The sequence below is a fragment of the Trachurus japonicus genome, chromosome 3 (genome assembly GCF_045865225.1).
Source record: "Trachurus japonicus isolate A0001 chromosome 3, Traja_1.0".
NCBI classification, from domain to species: Eukaryota; Metazoa; Chordata; class Actinopteri; order Carangiformes; family Carangidae; genus Trachurus; species Trachurus japonicus.
This window is the reverse complement of record NC_140909.1, coordinates 11,310,778-11,332,547: the sequence shown is the minus strand read 5'-3', so window position 1 is coordinate 11,332,547 and position 21,770 is coordinate 11,310,778. Positions and strand designations below refer to the sequence as shown.

Here is a 21,770-nt window from a genome sequence, read left to right as displayed (position 1 = left end):
CGTAGCGGCTACAACTCACAGTGTATATATCCTATTTGGGGCAGCAGTAGCTAGCTCTAGTGTTCAGGGATGGGAGGAACAACGGTTTTGTGTCTGTACAGGCTGCATGTGCCTACACGCGGGCAAAGCGGGGATGACAGGGACCATTCCGAGGGCTTCAAAATTGAACTGAGCTGCACCCCCAGCCCCCCATAGGCCCACCCCTCTCTTGGACCCTGGAGGCCAGCATTCCACCCTCCGCACTGGCGCTTATCATCACAAAGGACAGAATGCATAAAACATGGAGGACGCTTAGACAGAGGCGGCCCAGGTCGCCTTTCTCTCCCCACGCTGAGCCCTGGAACAATGCATGGGCCCCTCTGGCCTGTGACTCTGACGACACACACGCCGTCTTTTTATCCTCCCCTATTTCTTTGTCATCCTCTTCCTCTTCCTCTATGTTACTGTGCTCCGTGGAGTGATAACTGCCCTCGCATTGTTTATCTGTGTCTGTGAAATCTGCATTGTGTAACTGAAATGTAAGAGTGTGTGTGCGTGCGTGCGTGCATGCGTGTGGGTATGAGAGGGGAGAATGACAGGTTTAAAATATTGACAGTATATCAGCTGCACAGCTCCTGCTTTTATTTTCCATATTATATACTGTATTACATATTTTTGAAAACAGAATTTTATGTCCTTTAAATTAAAATAACATTGCATTGCATAGTGTCACAGGGGTCAATGGTAAACAATATAAATCTTTATTTATTTATTTTCATATGGAAATATTACATTTCCTATAAAGAGGACATACTGCAGTGCAGGCAGGTGATGTGTGTTGTGGACCATCAGGGTGTCATTTTTCCCCGTGGCTAATTTACAGCCAGGTGACCTGATGATGCAACTGCTAAGCTTGTATTCGCACCAAATGCACCGCGTGTGTTTGTATAATCAAGCTATCAGCTTCTGCGCCTCTCTGTCGGTCAGTGGGCTGGGTTTAGAGGCCAGATAAAGAGCTATGTGAAAGTGATATGAACATTATGCTGCTATAGACTTCATATTCTCTTCAGCTTCTCCAAGAATACCCTTAGTGTTAACAATTGGACAGATAGACAGTGTTTGTCTGTATTCTTTTTTTTTCATTTTAGACAATTACGTGTGTGCAGTGTTTTCTTTTCAAAGTATGATGATTTTTCTATTTCTATTTCCAAATGATGGTTGAAGCTCACCGCTTTTAGATTTAGGTCATACTGATTTTAATTTCCTTTCTCTGTGTGCACGACATCCACTGTGACTGTGTGACTATGACAAACAGTAGTCATGTGTGGCTGAGAGGGTTTTAGTCTATATCTGTCTGTATGTGTGTCTTGATAGCTGGGCTGTAGGAATGTACTGCTAGGATGTGCTGGACCCCAGCAGGTCTATGGCACTTCCTCTCTGTGTACCTCACAGCTTATCCTCCTCAGGATTATAGAGAGAAGAAAAGAAAGGAGCGATGGCAGGAGCACCCTTTCCCTCTCACACCCTCTCCCCCATTTCACACACACACACACACGCACACACCAAAAAAAAAAAAGAAGAAATCTCAACAAAAAGTGTAATTCACTTGCAAATGTGTAGAAGCCCGTCCATGTTCCCAGTGGAGGAGAGAGAGAGAGAGCAAGAGAGAAAGAGAGAGAGAGCAGGAGCGGGAGGGGCAGGCAGGGTAAGGGTAAGACATAGAGAGGAGTCTGCAGAGTGTTTCAGTATGAGACAGGGCTGAGGGGAAGAAATCGACTGCTTCTTCCTGGTCAGGAAAAGCAGCGGACTCCATCTGCCCATTGATAGGTTCTGGTTCTGGTTTGTGCACATGCATCCATGTTATGCTGTATGAAACTAAATGTGTGTGTATGCGTGTGTGTGTGTGTGAGAGAGAGAGAGAGAGAGAGAGAGAGAGAGAGAGAGAGCGAGAGCTGTTGCCATGCAGTAGGTATATAGGTTACAACTCGCTATTTGTCATTCCCCTAGCTTCTCCTGAGGTGGCCTGCTGTAGTTCGCTTCGTGCCCCAGGCGACTGATCTTCCAGTCGTGAAGGGGTTAAGAAGCAGGGATAGCCCTCTTTTGTCTCTGCGGCCCTCTTTGCCATTGTTGTGGTGGAATTGAGCTCGGTGCACCTCACTTGACCACAGCAAAGCAATAAAATGGCCTCTAAGTGCTGTAGCCTCCATAGTCCTCTGATGTCAGCTCCTCCAGCTTCTGCCGCTGTATTTTTCTTTTTTCTACCAACACATCGGCATGTCTGTATCTGCAAGTGTACACATACACTATACATATTCTGTATTACATTGTTATATTTATAACATAACCAATAACCCTATAGCCTTTTTATTATCTACTTGTGAAATAAAGCTCACATCTGCTTTTTTCTTTTCTGTTAGAAAATTTATCACATATTAAACTCCTAACATATTTTTTTTTCACCTGCGTTGGTGCTTTACAGAGAATACTGAGTGGGGAAAGTGGTGTCCACTGTATAATATTAGAATATACATTGTAAAGGCCCTGTTAGCACCTGTAGTACTAAAGGTGGCAGAGAACGGCTCTTGAAAAGTGCATTCAAAGTTGCACACATTTTTTTAGTTTTACTGGTCTATGAAAGTTATTGTAAGTATTTATTTGAGGTTTATATTTAGAAAGGTAATGGCATTTTTTCTCTTACACTCGGTGAGCACACAGTCTGCCTCTGTGAATGCCAGCAAATATCTAGGCTGGTCCGACCAACCAACACCACCTGATAGTCATTATCAAATCGAACCAAGAAGTCCTGCTGTTGTAGCTGCTGAATGAATGACACACAGTTAGCTACTCCAGATCTTGTAGTTATTTTAAAGCATTTCTTTGAGTTTTATTACCAGCAATAATGAGACAAATACTATGGATGATAAATTTATTTTTCAGTTTGAGAATGTATTATTATAAGGCACGGTGTTGATGGTGGTGCGTTTGATTGCACAGATGATTGTTTATAGTAGAGTCCCACCTCTGCAGACATTGTAATTAAAAAGAAGATATACTGCATGCGCGTCTGTTGCCATTCCATCTCATCTCGTCAAATAAGTGTCTGGCTGTTGCAGTGAGCATGTCAGTGGATTTATGAAAGATGTCTGATTGGCTGAATTATAATTGGCAGTGTCCCGAGTGTAAACCATTTCTGCCAGGTGTCATACAGACTGCATTAAATGTTACACCAAACTGCAATTAAACCAACATTTCCTCAAAGCCACAACAATGCACCTCTACATTATTCTGAGGGGTGTCTCTTCTTGTGTGCGTTTGCCTCCTCCTCGCCCTCTCCTCCTCCTCCTCCTCCTTCTCCACCTCCTCCTCCTGAAACACGTGTGGTTTCCTCTTCGGGTCTCACTGTACCTAAAACAAATGCTCTTTCTCATTTTCCCTTTGTTAAATGAACAAACATAAGGACCTCAGTACCTCCATAATAAATTGATTAGAGAGAAGCAGACTCCCACACAGCAACACCGAAAACTAGAGATGTACTGTGTGTGTGTCCGTGTGTGTGTCTGTGTGTGCATGTGTTTAGCCTGAGGAGAAAGAGACACTCTTCTTCTCCCTAACACGCACACACCAGCACAGCAACTAAACGTGTGTATTTATCCAGTTTAATGGCAGTTTGTGTCGGCCGGTCCTCGTGCTCCCACCTCTGTGGCAGGCTATACTCTAACTGCTGTTCTGCAGCCAGTGGCTGATGTCTCATGACAGCAGCAGTGCTGTGGCGTTTACGTATTCGGCACAGAGCCCTCCGCGACTGTTTGGTTTTTGATTCTGACGTTCAGCACCACAGAGCATAGATTTGGTCTAGGCTGGAGGAGGGGGTTGGGCAGGTCCCATGGGGCTGACACAGGGCTAGACGGCCGTGACAGACTGGTGACCTCGGCTTTGTGACGTCATTTGCCTCGTCTGGTCACCATGGCATTCATTTTCCCTACTGTTTAATGAATGAAGATAGGGGCCTGGGCTATTTTATGCAGCTATTGGTAATGTTCTGGTGAATTCGGAGGCCCCAGTACAAACAAGACTAAAGCATTATGCCACATTATAATAATGGCCCCAGTCTAAAACATCCCTTCTGTCGCCTTATCATCTGCCGTCTGCAAGTCGTTCACACTTCAGTTTAGGTTTAATTAAAGGTGACATTTCCTTCTTTTTTTTTTAGCAGGGCTGAATGTTTGGCTTTTTCTGTTTTACTCAGGTGGTAACAAATAGAAAGTGAGCATTGTTGTGTGAAGCAGTAAAACACAACGCACCCTGACCACATATAGGAAGTCAGCCTGAGGTAAGAGCTGGGCTCAAAACGGATACTGACTGTTACAACAGTTTTTCTCCTCTTTACATGCCAAGTGCCAATTCTTTGACAAGAAGTGCTCTGCTTTCCCCCTCTTCTTTTTTTCTTCTGCTGCTCTTTCACTCTCCTTTAAGCACTTCTACCCCACAGCCATTCAGGATCATACACATTTGATTGAAATATAAAGAAGAAGCCTCAGCGATTGGGTAAAATCTGGGCAGCATATCCTCTGTAGATTGAGTGTTGTCCCTGCAAGTCAGACAAGGTGCATATCTGTATCTGGGGGATGGCTGTAAAACAGGCTCCTCTTATTGCCTGCTTTTTGTTGAAGCCAGGTGTTTCCTCATGTTGGATCATGCCCTGATAAGGTACAACAATCCACATGGCAGGTGAGAACCATGTTTGTAATGCTAGTGAACAGCTCTTCACGCCGTGGTGTTCCTATATGCCATGAGCAAAGCTCAGAAAACTCAGAGAAGAGTTGGTAAAATTGCACTCTGGGTTTAAGGATTAACACAGGAAGTAGCCCTTGTATGGTGTAGGAGCTGTGTGGATGTACTGTTTCCCTCCCAGCAGCACCAGGAGCAGGACAAGTGTGTAGATGACACAGCCTTTGTTTACACTGGAGAGAATATGGGCTTGGAGGAAGGAGAGAAAAGACAGAGGTGGTGGTCAGGGCATGTGGAGGGAGGGAGGAAGGGCTCAGACACCAGTCTCATCACTTCCTTCCTTTCTATAGGTTTTATGTTTTCTTTTCTTATGTGTGTGTGTGTGTGTGTGTGTGTGTGTTTTTTCATGAGTCGTCATTATCAAAACAACAGGAGGGATGAGAGGAGGTGTTGAGCGGTCCCCATTGAAACATTCTATATAATAATATTGTGTGAAAACACTAGGCTGTAGGAAATATAAAAGTGATTGCATGTTTGGTATTGACCACTGTTAAACTTTGTGTAATTTCATCCTGTCTATGTCTACCAGCTGGGTTTACCCTGTGACAACAATAACACTTCTCCTTTTTTTCTGCCAGACATGGTACATTAAACAAACCTGCATGTTTTGACCCTGATCAAGACAGAACGCTCATTTCTCACACTCCGTAGACCCCTGGCTTCCTCGGGACAGCTCTGTGCGTGTACGCGCACGTGCGCAGATGGATGCATGGATGTGTGCTTGGTATATGGCACATGTTAATCTTAGCTCTTTCCTGTGCTTCACATAGAATTTCTTTTTAAGAAAACAGTAGAATGACACCTGCAGCCTTTGTCTCGTTGAGCTTCAGCCCTGTGGTCAGGGCAAAATGTACTTTCACATGACAGATGGCTGTGTGGGCCTTCAACAGGAAGCCTGGCTACACTGTTTCACAATCTCTCTAGAAACAAGAACTGAGTATACCCGCTATAGTGTGCTGTCCGCATTTTGTGTAATGGATGCCAGCTTGCCTGTAGTGGGTACAAGCACAAGGCACGGGGAGGGGGGTACCCCAGCATAAGTGGACCCCTGAGACCTCCTGGAGGGGTAGAGGTGTGGCGAACGTCTGTTTTGGGCATGGCTTGTGTCAGCCTGTTTAGTGTTTGCCTGTGAGGGCATTTATATGCAAATGCTAAACAACCTATTGGGGTGGCTAATTACAACAGGGCTTTTGTGTGTCCCAGGCAGTGAGAAGCAGGGAGTTTTTTAGCACGCCAGGCCTGGACTTCCCCTGCTTGTTTACTCATTGTCTTTCCTTATTACCCCCTCATTGACACTCCCCTTTTGTGTGGCTGTGCCGTTTGCCTGCATGCTGGCTCCTCCCCTTGTGGTGCTGGAGTTAATGTAGTAGATTAAAGAGGCAGCACTCTGGCCCTGTTTACTTCCTCTTTCATCTGGTGGCCCAGCTCAGCTTTACTCTGTAGCCATCCCTCCTGGAGCTCTTGTCTAGCCACCACCCATTCAGGAAGGATTCAGCCTCGTAGTACTCGCTCTCTCCTACAACTAATGCTCAGCTAATTACTTTGGGTGATAAAAATGCATTTAGGTCAGGTTCTAATGCAATGCAAATTTATGAGCAGGCAGAAGCAAATATTAACTTGTAGAGTCACTGATAGTCATTGGCTGGGGACAAAGGTACACCTCCCTTAACTGTCAAATATGAAGGTTTTTATGTGCTTTTGGTGTCGCTGCCTGTTTTGTTTCTTTGTTGTCAGAGATCTAAGGACAATGACTGCAGGATGCACCGAATTTTTTAACTGTATAGGCTCCCGTTTAAAGATATGCCTTCCGTTAGACAGGACCATAATGCAATAAAGCCTGCATACTAAGCCCTATTTTTACTATTATACAAAGTATGAAATCATTTTCTTTTCCTCTTCCTGTTGTTGCCATTAAAATGTTGTTATTTGTAGTGATGAAACCACAGCCAAGTCATTGTGTTAAAAAAGGTGTGAATATAGTGTTTCATAATTAAAGAAGGATATTTTGAATATTGCAAGTGAGAAAACTTTAATACATTAGTAAACATGCCTTATGTGTGTATGAGTGAATGAGTGAGAGAGAGAGAGATAGCAAGAGACACACACATACAGAGCAAACACTTCAGAATTGCTTGGTGTCTGTGACCTCATGGCATCATCTGGTTTGGGCAGAGACAGGCTGAATTTCTTCTGTTTTATAAAGGCCTAGCTGAAAAGTCTGGACACCTGGATTAGCTGTAGCTCTGATACAGGTTTTGTGATTTTCTGTGATTCTGCCTTTATCCCACGACCCTTCAAAAATCACCAGCAGCAACAACCTCCTTTATCATATAGGAAAATTGCATATTTAGAAGTGTTTCACAACGTGTGTGTGTGTGCACTAGTGTGTCTTTCTATCCGCTTTTCCCGTACAATATTCTGAAATCCCTGCTGAATACACAACCATATCAAACTGGCCCTGCCGCATTCCTGTGAAATTATTTGTCTTGTGCTAAAACAAAGAGAGGGGAAGAGAGCAAAAGCACAGGTTTAGCGTTGCGTCACTTCATTCTAACACTTCAGTTTCAACGTTTGTTCCACGGTTTGCCACCACTTGTGCCTACTTACTACGCCAATTACACCCCCACTTTCATGTGTTCCCCCTCTGACATACATATACCCTGACACACACTCATACATACATACACAGGGGTGGGGGGGGGGGCTTGGCTGGCTAAAGGAAGCCAGGCTGGATCAAAGGCCATGTGTGAGGGGAGTCAGGGTACCTCATAGAAAACAGCTGCCCCTCGCTGTCTCTGCTTCTCACCCCGGCCTGACAGCAGCCAGAAATATGAGGCCTCTCCAGACCTCTGTCCTGGGGAAAAAAGGACAGGACAGCACACATACACTCAGAAAAGCTTTTGTCTCTGCTCTCTCTCTCTCCCTCTCCCTCACTCACTCAGACATACAAAGAAGAAAGAAAGCCATTTGTCTATGCTCATTCACTCATTCAGCCACAAAAAGAAATCTTCGTTTCACATATACACTCCCTCTGCCACCCTCACAAAACCATTAAATTATCACATGCTTGATTTCTCTTTATTGTCTGTTTGTTAAACTCTTTCATTAGCTGTTTTAGTCAATTTGGTGCAATTTGTCTGTCAATCTTACTCTGCATTTGCCTTTCTCTGCTCTTGTCTCCTGCCCTCATCATTGTGCCGGTTCTTTCTGTGACCTAGGCCTTCCTCAACACTGTCTGAGGGCGCTTTTCTTTTCCTATACTGTTGTCTCCACCTTTCCTCGCCACATGTCTGGGATTTCTCTCCCTCTGCTCTGCTTCTCCACTGTGCTCAAACTCTGACAGAGTTGAGAAAGGCATTCAGCTCCCTAATCCGGGCTCCCTCTATCAGGAATGCTAATACGTGTGATTGTGTGACCCGCCGAAGCCCAGCAACATCTGCAGGAGCCTATGGCGAGCCCCCACCCTCGCACACCCACCCTGCCCCCTGCCTTTGAGCGTTCACTCGCTGCCATTATTTCATTGTTTCACTTCACGCTTGTGACTGGGCAGTGCAGTTAACCCTCTGCTGCTCAGGCCAGGCTAGCTGCAGTCCTGCAGACTGAAAAGGGGTGCATGGGTTTGGGACAACCCTTTCCCAGGACAGGCCCATCTGGACCCCTACACATAGCGCCTCTCCTCAACACTCTTTTGCATATGACTTACATTCAAACACATCTGTGAGTTCATGTAGTCTACTTCAAAGTGTGGTCACTTGAGAGTTAAGGCTTAATTACAAGAATTTAAGAATTACTTGTCCTTTTCACTCTTGGATATTCTACATGAATGGCTCTTACTTTTTCAGGGACATCAAGAAAAGGAAAGTCACGCTTGATAGGATGAGATCTGAAGACGTTGTGGTGTTAGCCAATGAAAACCAACCTGTTATTAAATTTTCACCCACCCCTTCGCTAGGTATTGGAGTTGAAAGAAATTATTGTTGGGATAGTGTCTGTTTTCAGAAAGATGAATTACTGGTAAAGCACAACTGACAAAGTGAATCTGTGTCAGCCTTGAGTGCCGCTGATTGAATTACCCTTCTCCTCAGTCCTGGCTGTACTCCTGCATATGTATTCACGCTACACCATACTATGGACAAGCAAAGGAATAGATTGGATTTCTGTGTGCTTCTGTCACATCCTAACATTAGGCTATTAAAGCTTTTGGATTGTTAGACCTCTCAGAATTCAGCTCGTCTAATCTGTTTGTGCTGGATTCCAATAAAAAAAAAAAGTGTGTACTCTACACTGTATTGTCAAGGGCTTCACATGAGAAGGAAGTCCAAGCAAAAGTAACATTTTGTAGTTGTATTGCACAATATACATTAAGTCATTATTTAGTCCCTGAGTAGTCATAGTAGTAGGGCAAAGGTGGCTTGAAAATGAACAACAAACTTTTCATGGTAGCAGAGTTCCACAGCCACAGAAGATTCAATTAATTTCAACGTGTTCGTCAGCATCAGTTTGGTATCTTTAAGGTAGATACACCATTCAGTTTTTTTTCCTAGTGTGTTACAATAATCTACACAGACAGGGAGTTACCTTTGTACTGAGCTGTAATGTCTGTGTTAACCACTAGGGATCCACATTCATGCTCATGTGTCCATTCCTTTCTGAGTCACACACACACATACAAGCTTCACACACACATACAGTCTTCTCACACACACACACACACACACACATACAAGCTTCACACACACACACACACAGTCTTCACATACACATTCTGTTAATGTTAGAACAATGATTTTTGTCCACTCTTATCAAAACCACGATTAATCATTACATTTTTGCAAAGCACCGGCAGTGTTACTATGGGGACATGAAATGATCCATGTTGCTTTGCATATCAACAGAAAAGTTTACAATCGCTGTACAACTCTGGGTTGTGTCTAGAGCTGCCACAGCCCAAGTAGCTATAAAGAGATTTCCACTCTTTTGGGATTCTCTGTCTCTTCCTCTGACCTCTGTTGTTCAGCTCAACAGGCTGTTTTGTAGCGCACTGAAACAGATTATTGGGCAGTTCAGCATGAATAAAGGTTTTGATGGTGTCCTGTTTTCCCTTTCTGTTGAATGGCATTGTAGATTTTTTCCCACTGCTTTTTATAACATTATGACTAGTGGCTGTGTGTGTGTGTTTTTTTTAAATAAATAAAACACATGTCCATTGTAGAAATATAGAGAAAAATCAACACAGTGCAAATTCAAAACATTAATAGACTGTTGTGTCTATTTTGTTTAGCAAGGCCTAACATAACACAGAGAACATCTAGACCCTATTTAGGAGAAAACAAGTGCAAATTATATTAGGAGAAAATGAAGTTAATGTCTTTTTTGTCAGTCTTTACTGAATGTGCCTATGAATGTTAAATTCTAAATAGAACTTTAAAATGTTAAAAAATGTTTTAATGACTGATAATAACAGTTTTCCGTGGTGCTCGGAAACTAATGGGAATGAATAATAAAGAAATAAATGGATAATAAAGAAAAGAGCAGACATGATTCAAGCAAAGTTCACTGCCACTAATTAACAAACTTTTAGCACCTGCAGTCCAACAGATGAGACGGAAAGTTTAGGGAAAAATCAGATCTATTATAATTTTCAGTTACAGTGTTAAAACTTTGTCATAGTTTCCTAAACAAAACAGTCAAGATCTATCCATGTGCGTTTCACTTTGGTGGTCTTCCCCACCATTCTGTGTGATAACATTTTTTCTTGTTCCCTGCAAAAACAATTTAAACTGAATATGAGCCATTGGGGAATAAAAGTGAGCCTACCATCCCAGTTCCCATGATGGCTCATTGAAACCACGGATTGAAGGACATATTTTAAAGTCAAGCTTCATACCATAACAGGCCATCCCAGCATTCATTTACATCTGGAGCAGCAAATTGCTCTGGGATAATCATCTACTTTGTTATGTACACATCCTCTGACATTGTTTTTATCTGTGCATTCTAGATACAGTCTGCCTGACCAATATGAGATATAAATGTTTGATTGAAAGAACTGCAGATTACAGCTCCCCCGTTCCTTTGTTTACAGACATGTTTCAGGGTTTCAAGACAGTTTTAAAGGAATGGGCGCTACAGAGCCAAATTGGATCTGGGTATGTAAATACTGCTCTGATGTTTAATGAGAAACAAAGTTAGCTAATTATAGCAGCTCTGAGAAACATGAGGAGGACAGTGGGAAATGTTTCCATCACTCCCTAGCTCTATAGATTACTGCCTAATTGCCTCAATCGAATCAGGCGGAGACATTAGCCAGAGAGGCAGAGAGTGAGAGAGAGAAACACGGGGATGGGGCTGATTACACATATCCGTCGGTGGCTCTTTAGATAATCCAGCAGAGGACCAGCAAGTTGGACTCTCTGCCACAGTATGAGCCTGTCTATCTCCTTTAGTCGGCATGTCTCCCATGTTCTGCTCCCCTCCCCCAGTGCAGTTATGAAGGTGAGGATAGCAGGGTACTGTCTTCTCCTGCCACGCCAGCCAGCTGCAGAGGTGATTCATACTCCCATGCGGAAGTTTTTCAACTATAATTACATGTAATTCTGACACATGTTTATGCCTGATTCTACCAGACAGCTTCTCCACTAATGACAAAGTAGCGCATAACATCCTTCCAAACATTTGTTACAACAATATTTTTCTACCTTATTTTCGCATGTTGTAATTTTAAGCACTGGGTGGAAAACATGCTGTGCTAGTTTGGCTGACCTGTTGAGAGACTAGGGGAATAGTTTCGTCCATTTTACAACAAATGCTGCATTATTTGCTTTGTCAAACAGCAGTGTAAGAGAGTGAAACTCGAGATACAGCAAAATTAAATTCAATTGTTTTTAAGAATGTCCTGATGTTGGGAAACCCAATCTCTCTTTGCTCTCATTTATTTATGCCTCTGTGGAAATGATGAGGGGAGAGAAAGCTGACTTGTTTACTTTATTTCTTTTAATTTCTCTAATTCCGGTTAATGGCGGTGCAGGAATAAAAAGGAGACTTTTGTATATGGCTGTTTAAATATGTGTCCCACTTATGTTTTGTAGGCAGGGTGGGGGGAATAAGAAGCTCCATTGGATCTGTTTCGTCCTCAGAGCGCAATGATATTGAGGTCAGCTGTCCAAAATGATCTCATGTTAAGGAATCGGCAAGTCAGCAGGGTCAGAGCAGAACCGCCATGACGACACTTTCTCCACAGTGATAACGCTGCCCTCCTTTCCCTCCCCTTCACTTCCTCTGCAGGGGAGCAGCAGAGTGGAGTCTGAACCGTATCTGTGCCCATTTACTCTGGACCACATTGGTGCTGCCTTTGTCCGCCCGCAGAACTAGACTCAGTAATCAGGTGAAGATGGTCTCAGTTAAGATTAATTGTACCTTTTACAGTTGTGATGATTCAGAGCTGCATGGCTAATCCCTCCATCTTCTTTAATCCCAAACAAACATGTGAACTGCTGAAAATAGCCAACAGAAAATAGCTGTTTCCTGGATGTCACAGCAGTGTCAATGGGTGCCTGAACAATCCTTCCCTCAGTTTCTCAGGCAGGATGCCACGGAGCATGGCTTAGGAACTGTGTGTGAGAGTTCTGTGTGGGGAACCCAGACCCCAGCAGATTCCTTTTTAACAGTTCCGTTGGGAAAGTAGGCACTGTAAACAGATAATGGCGCTCATGCAGAAAGGGCCGGAAGTGGGAGGTCTCACTTGTCCAGACGTTTAGCATGGGCACTCTGGGTGTGAATCTTTGGAAAGTCACGTGGAAGTGAGCAAGTTTGGTGTTTTGCATTGGTGTTGCTGCTCATTTACATTCCACTAGTCCCTGTTGATGTAGGTAGACTTGGCTGTGGGGTCAAAATACCAACAGTTGGCGTATCAGCAGTTGAGGTGAATATTGTTGAGGAATATTTAGCAGAGCTTCCAAAGCGTGTTAATATTGTTCCCAGGTCACATGCACCAATCTCAGGAGAACGTCTGCAGGTTTGGCTACAGCTCGTATCTCTTTTCCGTCCTAAAATTACTCGCATACGACCCAGCTCCTGCACTTTCTCTCTACTGCACTACTTTCTCACCCTTTCTCTCTGTCTCCCTCTCTCTCTCACACACACACATGTTCCCATAATTTATGGCTGCCGGGTCCTTGATCAATTGATAGCAGGGAATCCTTTGGTAAATAGAGTTTTAGACACATTGCCAATAGACTTGGTCTATTGATTGGAGTGTAAATTAAAAACTTAATCAGGTCTCCGAGATAAGATTTATCTCCGCCCCAAGCAAATTACAGGGCTGACTTGGAGACATAAAGGCAGGCCAGTGGGCAGATGAGCACTGCCCCTTCGTGGGTGCCAAGTCTGGCCACGATTCTCTGTCCTCTCCCTGTCGCACTGCTGGTGCCACTCTCCACCACTTCTAGGCTTACTTCCCTCTTGTCGAATAGACCACGAAGACTTTAGTGTTGACATAACGGATGAAGTCTTTTCTTGTAATCTTTAGCTAGGAAGAGACTGGCTTAGACTAACACGGTTTAAAGCATCTGGTAGACATATTTATCCAATATGTCTTATTGTTCCATGATGACTTTTAGTATGCTGACCCAAGTGGGAAGTAGTTTTATTTCTTTATCATTTTATTCTGTTTAGCAGTTTGTCTTGTTCAGTCTTGTCAATATTCCCCCTCTCCTCCTCTTTCTCTCACCCTCTCCTTCTCACTTTGTGTTTAATCACTTACTTTCATTGCTGCCTGTGATGAAATATGTAAATCATTACACCCAGCTTTTATTTCTTCAATAATATTCTCATCTTGTTGAGGTCATTTTACGCCACAATAAATTCATGCACATTCATACTCACGTGCAATGTTGTCTATATTTTATATGTATTAAGACAATCCTTGGGATTGCACATTGATCAGTATATGGATTTCCACAGTAATTGCTGAGGGAAATTTTCTCTGTCTCTACTCTTCTTCATTATTAATATTGGGAAATGGGTATACATTCAAAATGTCTCTGAGTATAATTTCATTTTAAAATAACGAGAGCACTTTTAATTCATGCCAGCTAATACAGAGTAGCATGCATACTGAGAACGGGGCTTTCCTCAGGTTTCACAGATAAGGAGGACACTCAGGAAGAATCCAGGGATGCGTACCTCACAGATATCTGTCTGGATCTTTTTAGTCTGTAATTAAAACATACACTTTTTTTCTTGTGATTAAGGCTGGTATTAGGCTCCTCTCAGGGATTATAGCACTTCCCATTATCTCTGGTTATAGTCCTCATATACAGAAGCCATAGAAATGACATTGACCCAGAGAGAGCGAGACAGACAACGAGAGAGGAAGATGGAGGTTGAGGAGGTCACAAGTCCATTAGCAGATAACCGTAAAAATACATAAATATGAAAAATGTGCAGCACCCCTGAGGACTATTATATTGGTGGTGAATATATGGACATCGTTTTGGGTTTGTGAAGTGCTGTGTAAGTGTTAGGGGTCCCCAAAAGAGCCATGCAACCTAACCCATCCAGTGTCCACATAATGGTGGCCAACCTCTCTCTTTGTCTAGTTGTGGGGGAGGCTGAGACCATTAGTAATAGGCTTTTTGCCTGATAAGCCCGGAAAATACTCGTTTAGTTAGTGAAAGTGCAGAGGGATCTTGGCCTGATAAACCCGCTGTTTCCTTCTGTAATACCCGACAGCTAAAATCAATAGTTGGGATAATTCTCCCGCTAGTCGTCCAGTCTCCTTTATCTGCAGCCTTCCTCAACCCATGTACATGGGGGTGGTGGTTATCTGGAGTATGCCTGTCTGTATATTAGAGGTTAAATAGTTATACTTGCATATAACTTTGCCTTTTGTTAATATCACTTGCATTTGTCTTCACTGTCCTCAGCCCCACCGTTTCGCAGTAGTGGCCTTCAGGACTGGTCCACGGCTGCCGAACGTACACCTTTACACTTGGCTATTTCACAACTGTTCACTGCCATCATTTTGGCACGGGGTTCCTTGAGGGCAGACCATTGGTGTAAGGGTCCTCGTGATGTGGGCCAAACTTCCAGCAATTGGCTCAGGTGTTGTCTCAGAGTGAGTGCATGTGTAAATCTGGTGGGAGGAAGTGGCTGTCAGCACTATTTCAGCCCTGCTAAGAGCCCTGTGCTCTGTCAACACAAGCCCTATGTTCTGACACAGGTGCTTGATTAGGTTTAAAAATACAGCACAGGTAGTGCTTCTGTCACAGCCATGGTACTGAAAGGTTTCGACAAGAGAGGTCTGTCATAGTTTTAGGACACAAAGAGCATAGGGTTGATGACCCCAGTGAGGGTTTTATGCCAAAATGTTTTTAACAATACGTATTTTTCAGGTTTTTTTTTTTTAAATCTCTCAGAATTTGCCCTCTACATACACCTTGAAAGGAGGTGAATTTGCACCAGACTGTCAGGTTAGGCATGTCCCACTTTAGCCAGTGTTATCATTTTGCTGACAGGCTTTCCCAGAGTTAGGTTGTGTGTGTAATCTCTCTGGCCATCACAGCACTGCTGTAAAATACAGCCTCAGGTGTTAGTAGGAAGGGTGGTTAGCCTGCGACACCGTTACCTAAAGTGCAGTGTATTAAAAAGCAGTCAGGGCCCTGGATCACAGTATATCACAAGGGAGAGGCAGCGATAAGGCCTGCCTGCTCGCCCGCAGATCAATGAAGGTTACTGACATCATATCACAAAGTGAAAGCGAGTACTGCACCCCTAGCTATTTATCAGCAGTGGATCAGACATGAAAGGGGTGGAGGGGGAGAGGACAAGACAGGACAGCACTTTCCCCCCTCTGTTGGGGGCTCAGGCCCTGACTCCTCCTCTCTCACCCTGCCAGCGACTCGTCCCCTGGACTGCGGTGGCTCACACATGACACAAGATTGACAGAGACAACTTTTTCTGGCATGGGAAACCACACAAGGCATTTGTCTCGTGTTCTCTGTGCGCCTCTTTCACTTCCTTCCTCTCTGCTTCTCTATATTTGAGTGATTTTTATTCACAAATTTTGATCACCGTTGTAAATAGTGAGGCTTTGTCCTTAATCTAACTGACATCCATCCCTCTGACGCACCACAGCCCCGTGGATTTCACCTTTTGAGTGACACAATATCCAAAACAGAGACACAAGACGGCTTCATCCACTGCACGCTTATCTGTTACCCCCTCTCCTTCTTCTCTTTACCTTTCCACAGTTTTATCGGTTTATTGCATTATATATCATAAAGTCCCTGTTCTCCTCACTTATGCCTGCATTAGTATGGTGGTATTGAGCTGCATGTACGCGCAAATGCACTTTTGCGTGTCCATGCGTAGGAGATCATGCTTACAGGTACTGTATGAGTTCCATTTATCAGCTGCCTGGGGCACAATGTGGAGGATTTCCCCCAATGGGTTAGTGTGTAACTGCTCTGTCAATACATGCTTGTCAAGGCTGGGAGAGTGTGGGGGAAAAAAGGCCCCTCACTCCAACGCACTGAAGCCACTTATTGAGCAGCCAATAGCTATTTACCTCTTGACGGTGGCAGGCAGAGAGGGGGCCCAGCCCGGCAAGAAGGAACTCTGTGGCTCATTCCCCACACCCAGGATTTCACTGCTACTAGCTCGCTCTGAACCAAGCCCATCCTGAGCCAGGAAGCAGAACCAGTGGCTCAGACAGGAGACAGGGAGGTCTGTGTTTATGTGGAGCAGGTTGTCCTCTCCTGGCTCCTGGTCTTTGCAGGTCCTGGCTGTGTGTGCAGCTTGCTGCTGTAAAGCCCTGCTTCCTCTCTGGAATCTCGGTGTTGACAGAGAGCATCTGGGCCCTGGGAGAGCTTCCAGCCTGCTGGGTCCTCACATGTACACACACACAAAGGGAGGGATGGAGGGGGGAGGAGGGGGAGGGGGGGGTTGGGGGGGCAAGAGAGTTAGAGTGCAGGTTTCAGTTAATACGCTGTATACCATCTCTGTATATCCATTCTAACTTTGCCGTGCCCATTGACCTGCACTCATGGACCTGTCTCCCAGTCTGTTCCGCTCCTCCTTTCACCACCAGCGCCAAAAGGTGGTATGTTTTATGAATGGGTGTTTTGATGGGTTTCTTTTATCCTCACCTACTATGATTCAACAAAGAAAAGAATGTTGTCAAGGAGGTGTTCATCTTTCCTCTTCGCCTTTTGTTTTCTTAGTCCTTCTTGCTCTGGTGAAAATCCCCCTTTTTTGTGGGCTGTTCAGATCCCTGCACTCTGTGTTGGAGTTGTGGGTCGCCTGTCAGGACACGTCCCATATACCTGAGTCACAGAAGGATTAGTTAACCCTCACAGTGCTATTGAGGAAGAGCCTGCCAAATTATGCACAGCTGGGGTTTAGCTATGAAACAGAGCAGAAGGAGAAGGAAGGAAAACAGTTAGTCCAAACAGTGTGAAATATGCCACACATGCCCACCGGTTCAATTCCACAGGCTTTATCACCCTCTCACAGCCAAATTGTGTATGTATTTCATATATATTATACTGAAAAGAGATGTCAATTTTGCACAAAGTAAGCCATACAAGAGCAGCACAGCGAGATGTCCCGCTGTTAAAGACCAGCTGTGCAAACAAAGAGAGGGGAAAAAGAACAAGAAAAACACATTATATCAACATTTAACAACAGTTGCTCTGTAATCTGGTATTACTTCCACAAGCAAAGGAGGGGCCTGTGTCAGGCCAAAGCGAACTTGGATACTGTTGTGGCAGGAGGAAGCCAAGTGCTTTCAAGAGGTTAGCCCAAGATGTGAAGGTCCACAGACTCATCTTAATCCAGGAGGCTTGTACTTAATCGCTTTTGATGTGCATGTGAACATGACCTGCTTCAACATTCCAGCCCCTGACCATACCAAGTTCAGAAGACCAGGGCAAAGCCGAGCAGAGGGGCAGGGGTGAGGGGAGTTGGGTGGTGGGGGTGGCTTCAGCTTGCACTAATTGGCTGCCAGGCTTGTCTATACAGCCTGGGGCAAAAGGAATACCCTGCCGTCAACCTCCAAATGTCTTCCAACTGTCCTCTTCCAAACTGCCTTTCTTTTCTCCAGGGTCTCTTGTGTCTGAGATTCGGTGTGTGTGTGTGTCTGTGCGCGTACTCGCACATGCATGTACGTGCTACACTGTGTAAGTTGGCACATTATAAAGGGGAATTCCAGTGAAAGAGAGAAGTTGAACAGAGAAGGGTCTGTCCCATGGGTTTGCGGTGGGTGGCATCCTAGCATTCTTCTTTGTGTGTGATTTCTGCCCACAGTGACCCTGTGTATGTCTCTGGTGCGGTCAGTGTTTTATTACTGGCTGATGGCACATAGGACTCTATATGGAGCATGAGAACTCCCATCTGCCTTGAGTTCACTGAACTTATTGTGGAGGTTTGAGAAGACTTGGAAGTGTTGTCAAACCAGGCTTCGGGAGACTAAGTTAGAGAGATTTGGCTGAGGCGGGCAAGGGCTTTGCAGCCAGGCAGTCATCCAGAGTGACAGAGCACGAAGATGGAAAGGAAAAGACGAGGGTAATAGGAGCAACAGGGGATTAACAAATGAGAAGTCATGACTTGGCATCTGCGAGTGTAGTTCACACACAGACACGCACATACACATGCACACACACTTTGGTGTAGTGAGGAGAAAAGGCTGGCACACTGCAACATCTTGCCAAAGCATTGGAGAGCAGTGCAGGCAGTGCGTATGCCTCTTCCTGTTTTGTCCCTGTGTGTGTGTGTGTGTGTGTGTGTGCGTGCGCGTGTGTGTGCTGTGCTGTAGAGTGGTTCAGGTGCGGTTAATGTTGGCACCAGATCTTCAGGCCCGCGGCAATAAACAACAGAGCAGGCAGGAGGCCAGATGCAACTCCACAAACTTTTAACCTCTCTCTCAGTTAATCCCTCGCCACACTAGTAACTCTTTCTTTTTTTAACTCATTCTTTCACCTCTCACTCTCTCTCTGTTCTTTATTTCTCCTCCCACTGCCTTCTCTTCTTTCTTTCTCTCTCTCCTTTAGTCCCACTCTCCTTTTAAGTGAAGTCAGTGTGCTGACCTCTAAATAAAGGCTGGAACACTACAGCTGTTACCAACTTCAAACAGCCAATGGCTCAGAGTGGAGCCTGTGCGGGTGTTAGGGGTAGAAATAATGTGCCTATTAAAACTAACTTAGAGCCCTCTTTACTCTCAAGGCTCCCTGGGTCTAAGTTGACCACACCAAACCAGGCTTGATACTTACTTCAGCTCAGCCGAGACAATCACGGTGCAGCCAGGCCTAACCCAGCCCAGTGTGAGATAAAGAATGAGCTAAGACAAAGACACTGTTCATTTTGACTCCACAGTATCTGTATGATTTCCACTCTTTGATATGATCTTTCCATAGTGGAGGGCAACAACAAAGGGTCACCTACACTTCCTCACATTTGGCGCCAGTTACATCATTTGACTGGACGCCACCTCATGGAACCTCATGCAAAACCTTTGAGGCCCCCAAATTGCGCACTGGTGGTTGGTTCTCTGTTTGACACTGTGCTTTTCTGTTTCGTTGTCCTTGCACACGCAGTTGTTAAACAAAAATAAAGAACAACAAAAGTTCACAAGGACACAGTCAAGTTTTTAAACAAATGAATGTGTGCAGGTCATAGTTGTTACTAGTTAGATGGAGATCAGTGGAAAAAGCTAACCTCTGTATTCATGGAACAAGTTGGGCTGACAAAACCCAGGTCTGGTTCACAATGAATCATCCACCTCAAGCCCATATTAATAGAACTTGTAAAAATGGAAGCTGTCTTTTATCCAAACACTCACAGAATGTCTTTATGATACAAAGACTGAGCCAGAACCAAAATGGAACGCATTAGGATTAGTCACCTTATCCCGTGTTTGTTGTCTCTGGTTATAAAGGGAAAGGTTTCATGATTTATTATCTGTACAGATGGCTCTCATACCTTGACCCAGCCCCCTTAGTATCTTTTAAATTTAGATTCTTAGTCTTTTTTCAGTGAGCTGCCCTATAGGGCTGGCTGCCCTTTTAATGTGTTTGCAGTGGATTCTATTGCCCACCAAAACACCCTTATTTGCTTAGGGCACAAACAGCATGTAGAAATAAACTAGAAAACTTCAGTTCGGGCAGTTCAGTAAATTTGTTATGCAATTTGTTAAAACCTTGCTTGATGTCTAATTCAATAATGAAATGTAGAACTTTTGTAGTAAGCATTAATCAATGTTCAGAACACCAAATTACTGTCCAGTGCTTGATTTAATTACACTTTAATGTTTCTCTGTTGTAAACCACATTCATTGCCTTTAAACTGAAATTAGATGTTGTACGCTAGTTGTTATGACATTTGTATGTCACCCATGTTGCATATTACTTAGATTACACATTGTTTACAGGCATTATTATCTACGGGTCCTCCCTTTTTGTGTGTGTCTGAGTGATTTGTGCGTATGTGTTTGTCTGTGTTTGTGTTTGTCCCTTGCAAAAAATAATTACAAGGTGTACAAGTTGTCATTATGAGCCAAGCTCCTCGGCCTTCCCCCTGACTGCATGGCTGCAGTAGGTTAATTACATGTCTGATGTCAATGATGTCACCATGTTGGCAAGTTTGTCCCAGCCTTGTGGACACAGACTTACTTGTGGTGGGCTGAACTGGGTCTTGATGCTCCCCAAGTTTTGATAACCACTGTAGGTTTTGTCTCTTTTTTGTTCCATCCTTATTTTACAAGCTTGTTTTCAAAGAGAGGCCATTATTTCAGTGATCTTCCCTAGAGAATAACTTCTGGATATAGCAGATGTTTTTCCTCCTGATGTACATGTCTCAGATTAGTACTGTGCATGTGGTTATTTGACTTCCCCTGTTAATAACAGATAATCTCTACAACTCTAACAAGAATGGACTTGTGCCAAAGATAAATAGGAAAAAAATGTACTCGTGTTTGTGTTGTGACTCATATTATTCTGGAAATATCCCACTTGACCTTTTCTGAATGGTTTCAGGTATCGCAGGGCAGAGTCTCAAAAGTACTGTCGAAGGGGATATTTAAAAAGTTATAAGTCGCTCTTGTTTTGTGACCAGTTGAATCGTATCATTAAAGCAGACGAAGCGCAGGTAGAATGCATTCCAGGTTGAAGAAGGTGAATGAGCAAGTCAAGGAATGGACGTAACATTCCTTCTGGAACACCTGAGAGGTTAGGCGGATGGTGGCTGTAAGCTAAGAGAATGCTGAGTGCAAATCTCTGTCGACAAGCTGTGCCTCCTGCTCTGCTCCACCTGGGGAATGTGTTACCTAATGGGCCACAAAACTGCCTGGAGACCGCAGCTCTCTTATCGCTGATATTAGATGACCCTGCAAAAAAACAGGAATCCATCATGAGGAATAAGACCTTTGCAGAAAAGTAGGATTTGAAGGCTTTTCTCTTTTTCTGTGGACAGAAGGAAAGAATGGTAGGTAATGTTATCTTGTTCACAGTTACAAGAATCCTGCTTGCAGAGGCTATGGGTTTCGAGTTTCTAATATGTATATAAAGTTTCACTGCACAATGGATCTTTTGTCTAGAGCAAACTGAACACTCCCCCTCCTTCTTTTCCTCCCTTCTCTTGTAAAAAAATGCATTCATGTGCTTGTGGGGCTGTGAGGACTCAGGTTTCTGCTATCTTTGTGTGCCATGTCGTCACTCGCCCCCGCGAGCTGAAATGTGCATCTTGCACAGGCAGGCGCACTGCCAGGGCTGCTTCCAGCCATGGATTAGGGAGAATCCAGGAAACAACGGACTCCTGACAAAACAGCAGCATGACAGGTAACTGAAGTTGCACTAGGGAGAGAGGAGGCAGACGATAATTACAGAGCTTTTTGTTTTCTGGGCACTCTTAGCTGGCTACTTAAGTGCCTGATCTGAAATCTGTGCCTTGTAATTACAGTAGTGGGCCCCATTAGGGCAGAGGTCTTGGTGGGGATTATTCTCCTTCTC

The 21,770-nt window shown here is 44.2% G+C and overlaps 1 protein-coding gene across 9 annotated transcripts in view; it reads left to right on the top strand.

Annotated features, from left to right (window-relative positions):
- Nucleotides 1-21,770, top strand: part of zfhx3b (zinc finger homeobox 3b) — a 327,377-nt gene that overhangs the window by 193,075 nt on the left and 112,532 nt on the right. The window contains exon 1 of one of the 9 annotated variants that reach the window (XM_085761327.1): nt 10,380-10,916. The exons of 6 other annotated variants lie outside the window; for them this stretch is intronic. The gene's annotated coding sequence lies outside the window, so the exon portion shown is untranslated. Of the gene's footprint in view, nt 1-10,379; nt 10,917-20,933; nt 21,247-21,315; nt 21,600-21,770 lie in introns of those variants that run through there. 2 more of the 9 variants (XM_085761335.1, XM_085761319.1) reach the window with 2 other exon arrangements.